We start from the raw sequence: 11,847 nt of genomic DNA on the forward strand, positions 1-11,847 counted from the left end.
AAATAACTATGATGATGCACATGCTACTCTTTAGCTGAAAATTGTCGAGCGTCGATGGTTTATCGATACCACCCTCAGCAAATTAATAAGATGCTTCATTAAATACTCGTTACATCAGGAATATAATATATTGCATATCAATTCTCCTGGGGAAATTTTGCACAGATATCTGAGAAAATTCCTCTGAATCCTCTTTAACATCAAGGAGTACTTCGCTTCGCCGGGATTAAGGAAAATGAAGCCATATTCAAGGACGCTACAGATCGTAAGTGACACGCGCTCCGCATAACTCTTTATCTTTATTCGAACGTCACTCAAAAGTTTATAAAAGTAAGATCGCGACGGCATCCGAAACCAATATTGATAAAATATATATATATAGTAGTGTGCAAAAGTTTGAGGCCACCTAATTTGATACGCTTATATGATATATGACACACAGTCATCCGCCTAATTTACAATCTACTTTCAATTTTTTGTATGTTATGGACCTTTTTCGAAATGGGTGAAAAAAATGTATTTTACGACATACAAATCTAGAACTTTTAATTGCTGTTAATAAAAAAATGCATATTATTTCAAGAATATTTTAGTTACGTTTGTGTCGTAGTTAGTTTAACAACATGCAGAAAGCCTAACATATTTTATTTGTGACTGGAATTATATAAAAAAATAGAGTTATTAGACAATTTTTTTATATAAAAATGAGAAGAATATTATCATTTAAAAGATATCAAATAGTATCGCTTCGTAAAAGTCTTGCAATGGTCAGGAAATATCATAAAAATATATTTTGTGACCATGGCAGGAGTATCACTGCCGAAATATCAAACAGTAAGTTTTTATCGCGATGAATTCCAAAATAATAAATTAGTAATAATCAATACTTAATTTTTGCCTCAACTGGTTTTTGCTAAAAAAAATATCACATTACTTGGATTTGAAAAATAAAATATAAAGATCAAAATAATATTCAAGATGTTATCATTTATGAGTTATTTCAAACAAAAATAAATATTTTTACCAGTTTAAAAATCATAAATATATTACAGAAAACTCAGCATTAATAAACATAAGAAATATGAATGGACCGAGATTAAAACCTTGTGGATTTCCTTAAATGGCAATATAATCAGATGACTTTTGTTGTCCAATATAATAATTTTCTAAAAAAATCCAATTCTAGTATTTTTTTATATTATAACATGACACACTTTATTAAAAACATTTTTCAGAATCAGTGTAGGTCAGAGATCACCAACTGGTAGTGCTTACTCAACGTTTTTTAATTTTCGTTTTATTAAATAGTAGGTTTATTCAGTAGCGTAGCTATGGAAGGGGAGCGAGGGAGACGGGCCGCCCCGGGCGGCACTTGCTTGGGGGCAGCGGATGTTCTGGAAATTTATAGAGCTATATAGAAATAAAATAATCCCAGTTGATTATCTTGTTAATTTATAACGTGTTAGATGTGTCACGTATCAAGTTTAGATGACTTATTTTATCACCAAATATTTTGTTCTAAAAAATGTATAATGGCTTTTATAACGAATTATTATTGAGTCTCTTGATCCCAAACATTAGTTAACAAAAAGATATACATATATCTCAGTTCTCCGTTAACCTGTTCTAGGGTTATGTTTGTGTTTGAAAAGTAGGTTCGCTATTATTCGTATCGGGTAAAAACGGAAAAAAGACGAGAGAAAATAAATCTTATCGTTCGAGTTTGATGGGCTTTCGTTGGCGCCTTAGAGGTAAAGTAGTGCGGTCACTGTATCAATTTCCATTGTTTAGCCAGAGAACCATCAGATTCACTCCACGGGTTTTATCTGGAACCATTACATAATTAGACTATGTATATATATGTATCTGTAAATGTGTATATGCTTATATTCAGGGCCGTTTCACTTTGGATATATGCAGCAACTCTGAAGACAAATGTTTTTGCGAAACTAAAACATGCATACACGAAGATACACGTTATCATTTGAAAAGTCAACGACTCAAATGTCACAAAGGTCTAGAAATTGATAATGATAATAAACATCATATAAAAATAATGCGATGATCCCGCGCTCGTGTACAATATTGTGAAAAATATATATATTTATCAAAATGTCACAAAAATACTACTATTATTACTACTGCCACTATGTATATAGGGTAGACTGGTACAGTGGTAGTGGTATACACATTGATAAATGGATTGCATTAAAGTGATTTTCCACTGCATGTTTTGCTAACCGAATGCTTAATCGAAAAGCTTTCAAGACGGTGGAAATACATCAGGTATGTTTACTCCATATATAACAATAGTTGCTCTTTTGCTTCATAGATTTTAATAAAACATTAGATCGCGTAAAATGTGATCATCTTAATTAATTTTTATTTTATTAATATTACTAATTATTTACACACATAAAAGATTTACTATTACAATTTACGCTATATTTTTATTTTGCAGATTTTCCTAGGAATATTATTACTGGCTGCACTCATTAAATCAAAATTAAATTCGGCGAGACCTGGACTATAAAAATGAATATAAACTGTAGCACCGTGTATCTGATAGATGAATTTAATTTTAGCAGTAAAGTAAGGATGCTCCGTGAATAATACGATTGTATGATCCTGTTATTATAGCGAGTGATTCATTTAATTATAGTTAAAACATAATAACATGATTAATGCGATACGCGCTTATAATTCGATTAATGCATTACACCTGTATAATTTTATTATTAATGTATTATAGTGGCAACATCCAGTCTGATATAATATTGAGATAAATCTATAATAACTACATATATTACATTTAATTAAAACTCGTAAGCGTCTCGAACTCAACAAATCAATAGAGTAGAATCGTTTGAAGTGTGGCTTTATATACATAGTTTCCAATGACTGACTTATCTTTATGATAAGATGCGATCAAGAACTTCTTTTAACCAACAAACAGAGGAATGTGGAGTACCTCGGACATATGATTCGAGGTCTGAAATGAGATTTTTTTGGTTCATTGAATATAAAATAGAAGCATAGTGTTCGAAATATAGTGTTTTCATGAATTTCCCACCATAAAATATAATCATTACTTCTCTGCGTGTCGTTCGTGTTTTCGTAGTCGCCGGCGACTCGCTAATTGAGGCACTCACATGTGTAAGCGTTAAAAACTTGGAAGGATGAGGTGGTCTGTATAAAAATGTATAATATAAATGCTGGTTTTACAAGAACGACTGACTGTGATTTTAACGATCGTTTGAAACACACTGTAAACACAAAACTACTGCTTCTGAGGCATAGTAAACTTAGCGAACCCGTGGCTTTTATACTTATATACTATTGAATACAATTGTTTATTATGCACATCAATTTGAATGAAATTATATGTTCATATATAAACTAGTGTTATATTAGGTAATCTCGTTAGTCTTTAAACTAACTGAATATTCAAATAATTTTAAAAGAAATTTGAAAAAAATTGTATATTTAAGCAACAGGTATAGCCGTTTTCTATCTCAATATACCCGAGTGACTAGTGCCGCTCTAAAATCCATGCTATTTTATGCGCTTTTATTTATTTTAAAATTCGAAACAATGTGACGCTATTTCTCATTAAAAAAAATGCTTTTATGCCTTCAAAAAACATTTGTGAATAGTATGTTTACCGGTTTGTCTACTATGACCGAAATTCGCAGAATTTGTTCGTTGAACAAAACAAAATGTTACAAAGGACCACCCTTTATTACCTTTAACGCAAATTTTTGTAACGTTTGTATTACTTTTTTTGTATTTATTGTTTCAAAAAGCAAATATTTTATTTCAATCAATTCAGTAATTCGATTATATGAAAATTCGCACAAAACAAATGCCAAAATTTACGTATATCTAACATTATTAGCTATTGTATATATGTATGTATGTATGTATGTATAATATAATACCATAAGCTCGATAGAATTATTTTTAATTAAATAATATTTTAAATGAAATTAATTATTTTTAGCACTAATTGGTTAAATAAATTAATATCAACGAGTTACTTAGCTTTTTGAGGGCTTTCTTACTCGCATCTAATTTGCCGACGTTGGGGGTCATCATCTTGGGTGTAATTTTGACATTATCTCAGCCGCCGCAGACCCTTGAGCGGCGTCGTCTTTGATTCGATCTTGTCTTTTATTATTTTTCCGTTTGTTTGTTTGTTACTAAGGGAACAACAAGAGAATTAATTTTCGAATTGGCGATTAAATGCTTTGATGAAAAATTTACTTTGGCAAACACTTTTAATGTAAAACACCATATAAACTAAATTTAAAGAAAAATAGCACTAAATAAAAGAGAAGACACGAAAGAAATTTAAGTTTTAGATCAAGCTAAATTAAATTTTAACAAAATTCATACAAACCAACCAATTCGAAAATTAGTAACAAACAAATAAATCCCTTAGTAACAAACAAACGGAAAAATAATAAACACAAGATCGAATCAAAGACGACGAACTCAAGAGTCTGTGGTGGCTGAGATAAAGTCAAAATTACGCCCAATAGACCCCAACATCGGTAGGAATAACCTGAGAATTTCTGGTTTAGAATCAGGAACGAGCAAATGTAGGGTAGGAGCAAAAGCTGGCCAGTCAATGGTTGTTTTTCAATAATTTGATTTCATTAAGATTCTTAGTATTTCATTAAATGATATGCATTTTACTGGTGAAATTTAAGGGAGGGGGGGCAAATGCTCTCACCTCATATTTTTTTTGAAATATCAATATTTTTATTTTTTAGTTTATTATTTTTATCAGATGCATTGTGTATTGTGTTATAATTTGTGTTTTTTGTTTACCGGTTTCACCCTGCTCAGAATTAAAAGCCAAAAATAAGAAAGTGATATTTAAAAAAAAAAATGGCAACACTGGTGAACCTCCACATGAAAAGGTCGACAACGAGAGCGACAGTTAATCTCCGAGGATGAAGAGTGACACTCTTCGAAACATTATACGCTCACACACAAGTAAGATCGCGATGGCATCCGTAGCCAATATTACTCATATATACAGCTTTGTTATTATACATATTTTATTTATTTTATCAACTTTGATGCATTTTTACACGTTTTTAAATTTATAATAGATAATTATTATTGCTAACTTTCTTTTGCCGTTAATACTCAATTGTGGAAAAGGTGCATTTTTTACATCGTCCCAGCAAGTGCATAATGGCAAGTCTCCAACGCGACACGTGCGAGCGACCTTTTTTGTTCTATTAATAGAAAGCAATATAGAGGATTTTAAATTAGAAGCTTGTAAATAAAACACTTTTATAGCATCTTAACAAAATTATTTTGACGTAATTTTACCTTTATATTTAATAAATTCTTGTATTCTGCCTGGCATCGATAAATACAGATTTTCAATTGTTTTAAAATTGATCTGCTCTTCCCACACTTTTTTTTTCATGTTTTTCATCTTGGCTAAATTTTTTGATCGTTTTTTTCTAAATTGTTGTTTTATAATTGCCCGTAATTTTTCAATTGGGTTTTGATCGGGACTGTTTTCTGGCCATTTTAGTTATGTGATTTCCGTTAATCTATAGATAAAAGATTTATTTAGTGAAAGTTTGAATGTAAAAACTATAATTTGACTAACGAAAGTTCTTTAAGGATTGGAATAAAGTCGTTTTGTACAATCATTTTATATATATTTGCATTCATGGTGCGCTGGATAAAATTTATAGATAATCCATAAGCTGTCATGCACCCCCAGATCATCACATAGAGTGAGTGCTTGACGAATCGATTAATGCATAAGGGATGAAATCTTTCGTTTTTTCTAAAGCACACTGTCGCTCTTCTCCGATCTTTGACAGTTCAATGGCAATGAGCTTTCACCCGTTCAAAGCGTAAATAATGTTTCTTTAATGGGTTTTGCGCTTTAAAACCAACTTCAACCAATCATCTATTCACTGTCCGTCTTGAAATATTAGAATTTGAAATAGATTGCAATTCTGTTTGTATTTTAGCAGCAGTTTTGAATCGATATTTTTTATTATATCCTTTATTTTGCTGTCTTCTCGAACAGACGTCATACGCTTCCGACCACCCCCATGCCCCTCTCTAGAATTCATGTTTTTAATACATTTTCTCTAAACCCCACTCTTCGCACTATTTATAGAATTGAAACCTTTTCTTCGAGATATGCTATTATTTTACATTTTATGATCGACAATTGTTTAGATCTTTCTATGATTTTGGGTTTGTTTTAAATAAATCATAATATTCGGCAATTGTAGCAAAAAACTATTTAGTTGACGATGAAATTATTATTTTTTTTAATGTAATTCACTTTGGTTACTACAGTCCACATCATAGAATTTAATTCAATCATTTTAATTGGTGTATGATACAATTTAATTGTAACGGTTTCATTCTATTTCTATTTTAAAATATCCTATTAATCCAGTGTTCCAGTCTGTAGTAATACAAATGAGCGATTCCCAATTCAATTCAAGTTCATTAATTGTTTCTGATACTTTTAAAAATATATTTTCCCAGCTTTAAGCTCTTTAAGGCTGCTAATTATTTGTAATGAATGAAAATTATGTAAACATAAATCCCTTTTCGTTCAATTTTTAATCATTTCATTTCGAAGAGCTGAGAGCTGAATTATAATATATTAAATGTAGAATTTAAATATACATATATTTAACATATTCTAGTGTTTAGTCAAACTTTTAGTATCTATTATTTTAGGTATAATCCTTTTTGTTTTGTGTATGCGTATTTACATTGACAACATCCCTTGCATTACCAACGATACTTAGTGATTCAGCAAAATCTTTCATGTTACATGTCATTAACTAGCAGCTATTCGTCTTTATATGACTTTGATGGTTCATTGAAAGTTGATCGCATTTTCTCATTAAAAATATTTTTAGATTGCAACATATAAAGTATTAATTTTTTATTATATCCTGAAAGATATAAATATAAATAATAGATACAGAACATCAGTTATATCTCCTTTTTTAAATAAAATCATTTTTTTACCACCCATAAAAACCGAAATCAACGTAGAGAAAAGAAAGATCGTTGTATTATGAATTTTTAAATCATATTAGTATAAATAAATATCTCACAACCCCTGCATTTCGAAAAATAAAACTCGTTACTCACACATATACAAAGGCACATGACGTATGAGTAATTAAAAGAGAAAAGCTTCCTTTCAAACGGTATCGTGGGCGAAACGTTGTGAACGAGTCTATTATCATTTGCTACGGGCAGCCTCTGCAATGAAAGACTAACTCGACCATCGATATAATCTCAGTAAAAGATAGAGAGAGAGAAACGGGAAATTCAACAAAGTCGAAACCAGGTCACTTTGTGGTAACAATGGCTGCAATCACCTAAAGTGGTGATTCGATCGACCACCGGTAACTTACTCACCCGCGAGATTTTCCCGCTGCGTGTAAATTTAGAATTTATAAAGAAAATATTTATCTAGACTTATTCAACATGGTTTATTTGATATTATATTTGGCATGAATAATTCAATGGCAAATTTACAATATAAAAATCGATATCATATTTGGTATCAATTGTATCAAAAAAGCTTTTATGTTGGCGATGAGATTATTCAATTTTTTTTAATGTAATTTGCTTTGGTTACTATAGTGAACGCTACAGAATTTAATTGAATAATTGTATTACGTAATAACTGTTGGTGTATGATACAATGTAACTACAATGGTTTCAGTCTATTTCTATTTTATAATATCCTATTAATCCAGTATTGCAGTCGATCTATGTTTGGCGTCATCTGTAGTAATACAAATGAGTGATTCAATTCAAGTTCGTAAATTATTTTTGACACTTTTAAAAGTATATTTTCACACTTTTATGCCCGTTTTTTAATTACTTCAAAGCTATAATTACTTACACGAATAAAAATAAGCAATTGAGCTTTTCGTTTAGCTTAAAAAACATTTGCTCTTATGTAAGTCTTCGATCCGTCTTATAACTGTATTATTAAATATATTTATATCGCAAAAATTTTCAGTAAAAGGTCGACCTCCCTTGGCAATAATTTGGGCAACAAAGTAATTGTCTCTAGCTGTAACAACGTTTTAATTTAATTTTTTTTTAATATCTTGATGATTTTTTTACGCAATTCTATTCGAAGTTACTCAAAATTTCACGATGTTTACTGATGTAATATTAATTTAAATTGTCATATTTAATTACAGAAACAATTTTCTTATATATAAGATAAATACATTTACTTCTGCAAGTTATAAAAAATAATCAACATGTTCATTAAAAACAATCTCATTGATTTTTTAAATCTAAAAATATTTCTTTTATCAACTTTTTTACACAAAAAATATAATTTTTAACTGTCAGCTATGTAAAAGTTTGAGCTATCAAATAAAAACAGTTTTTGGCAGATAGATAACTATGCATTCTTTTGAAAAATAACTCATGACTGAACTTCATTGTTTCAGGAAGAATTTTGGATAATATCGATGTTTCTGTATTATTTCTGTAAAATTATTTGAAATTGTTTTGCATAAATTCATTTTTAATCATTGCAGGTGTATGCTTCTCGACCAACAACATGGTTTCCGTAAATCTCGATCCACTGTCACTAATCTAATGGTTTTGTCTAACTATGTTTCAAAATCATTGGACTCTGGTGTACAAGTGGACGTCATATACACAGACTTTGAAAAAGCATTTGATAAAGTTAACCATGCTTTACTTGTAAAAAAGCTATCTAATATCGGGTTTTCTGAAGATCTCATAAATCTATTCTCAAATTACTTGATCAATAGATATCAATTCGTCAAGTATAATAACTCTTTTTCAGAACGATATAAGACCCCTACTGGAGTACCTCAAGGATCCAATTTGGGTCCATTGTTGTTTTTATTGTTCATTAATGACATAGAAACAGCAATAGAGCATTCAGATTTTTTATTATATGCAGATGACATGAAAATTTACAAGAAAATGCATTCGATTTCTGATTCCCTCGACCTACAGGAGGATCTCAACTCTATATGGAAATGGGCTTGCTATAACCAATTGCCTTTCAGTGTAAAGAAATGTCACACAATTTCATTTTCAAGGTCGTTAACGCCGGCAAAATATTCATACCATCTAGGCGGATATTTTCTGGAAAGGTTTTCTTCAACTAAGGATTTAGGAGTGACTTTCGAAGAACGTTGGAAATTTAGCCAGCACATTGCAGAGACTCATAGCAAATCCTTAAAAATGCTCGGTTTTATCTTGAGAAATGCGCGTTACTTCAGGAATACTTTAGTATTGCGCACTCTTTATGATACTCTAGTCCGCAGCATACTAGAAACTAGCTCCATCATTTGGATCCCAGGCGTAATGAATCAATGTAATGAATTGAAGCTGGAAAAAGTACAACGTAAATTTCTTCGATATTTATACTTGAAGGAATACGGGTATTATCCATTCTTGTTTCCCAGTGCTTTTATTTTAGGAGCCCTGGGATACGTTTCTTTGTTGACTCGCAGAAGTGTTTATGTAATTAAACACTTCTGGAAATTGCTCAAGGGCATCGTAGACAATCCTTCAGTGCTCGAGCAGCTTCAAATGTGGGCTCCTGAAGGTGGTTATAGTTCTCGGTCGCGTCCACTATTCTTGCCTGTAAAGTCTAGAACTGGAGCACTTGCCAACTCTTCTCTGGCTAAGGCTATTCATCTGCTCAATTCTGTCCATAGAAATATTGACATTTTCTCTTGCACATATGGAGTTTTGGTTCAGTTCGTATGGGACAATGCACACCTGTTGAGGTGATTTGTGTCTGTTGTAATGTCTTGTTTTTTGTGTTTTCACTTATATGCTTTGAGTGTGTGTGTGTGATTGTGCGTATGTGAAGTTGTATGTATGCATGCTGTATATTTGTATGTATTATGATGTATTTGTACTTTTGACTATCGTGACGCATTGGGTTTGCCTGTCAGGCCACGATGGTTATAATTTTAATAAATAAATAAATAAATAAATTTCTGTATACTTATTTGATGTTGTGAGCAAGGGTCGTGGTTTCGGGCGAAGAAAGCACGTGGTAAAATTATTGGAAGTCAAATTCAGTTTTTAAAAGTATTTTTTCGAAAAAAGGGTCATTGTTTCCGAAGGGGTCCGACTCTGTAAAAAATCACAGCAAGAATATATTTCAAATAATAAATCTGAACTGAGCTACAGTTGTTTGAGATGTATGTACTGATGTATTTCAGGTACAAGTTCCTTCAGCACTTTTTATACATACAAAAATAAAAAGTGCGGAACATTGCCTTCAAAAGCACCCACTTCACTATAAATTAGTAGTACTAAATTTTGGTATTCGATCTGAATTTTCAGATCGTAAGCAAAGAAATACCAAAAAATCACAACAGCACCAGCTAAATTATATTAATTTAATGTTTTTATATTTTGTATTATTATTAATTTGACAACTATATTTAATGCTGCAAAATAAATCAATGTTTATTATGCTGCATTAAATATAGTTATTTCTAAAAGAAAATCTAGAAAAATCAGTCTCAAATCTATCACGAAAATATTTTTTAAAATATGCCGTTTCATTAAATTCATATCGGAATACATTTTCACAAGCAGATATATATTTTTATCAGTAAAAATATTAATTATCTGGCAGGTGCTAGTACAATCATATGATTTCAACTTTTCTATACATATTACATATATATTTGCGTATTCATTATTTATTTACATCCGATGTATAAATATTACAGTGAATATGTATTTTTTGTAAAGCTATATTTTCACTAGTAAAGTCCAAATATATATTTTACCAGTATATATATATATATATTTCTACTTGCTAAAATATAATTGAACTGATAGGCGCTAATATTCTGCTTTAAAATGGCATTAAAACTCAATTTGAAAGTTGCGAAACGTCCATTTGCTGTTCAAACCCAAACCTAACCTAATGAAAGTTCTAAAACTAATTATAATCCAAAATACTAAATAAGCCAATTCATCCCTCAGGGGAAAATAAGCGGAAGAATAAGTACAGACAGACATCGCATCTTGCATATTGCTCCATAGTTTGTCTGCATTTCGATATTACACAATGTTATAAAAATAGGATAGCTATCCTTACCGATATTACTATGGACTTCTAATATAAGAGGGCTAATTAATGTATATTCAAACCGAATTTTGGTCAATAGGAGGGCACAAAAAACAATTATTACTTCTCAGAAGGCAAAAATTCACGTCAAAAGCAATAAAATCGTGTCGGCGCTGTTGCAGTGGGAACGCTCGGTAACGAGCGTTCCCACTGCGACAGCGCCGACACGATTTTATTGCTTTTGACATGAATTTTTGCCTTCTGAGAAGTGATAATTGTTTTTTGCGCTCTCCTATTGACCAAAATTCGGTTTAGATGTCTTTATTCGATTTTCACTCGTAATATTGTTATAAAAGTCTTAATATAAACGCTGGATACTCAAGCATTAGAAATTCATTATATGGCAACACTGAATAGCAAAGAAAACACGACTAATTATCACGTAAATATTATGAATAGATATGTTCAATAATTTTTAATAGCCTAATTAAAATATTTCATATAAAATATGATTAAAAAATATTTCGCAACGGTTTCTAATTTTTATTTTTATTTGTAGCATAGAAAGGGTTAACACATACAGTCCGTCCAAGATATGAACGCTCATCGTCACAGTATTGGTGAAAAAATATAATAGGGTGACCATGTGAAATTACAAGTGCATTGATGAATGTGTGAAATATCACTTTCTTACTTATTTTGTTTATTTATATACATATTTA

Source organism: Plectrocnemia conspersa, unplaced genomic scaffold (assembly GCF_051122295.1).
Source record: "Plectrocnemia conspersa isolate PC_06_02 unplaced genomic scaffold, ASM5112229v1 ptg000006l, whole genome shotgun sequence".
Taxonomy (NCBI): domain Eukaryota; kingdom Metazoa; phylum Arthropoda; class Insecta; order Trichoptera; family Polycentropodidae; genus Plectrocnemia; species Plectrocnemia conspersa.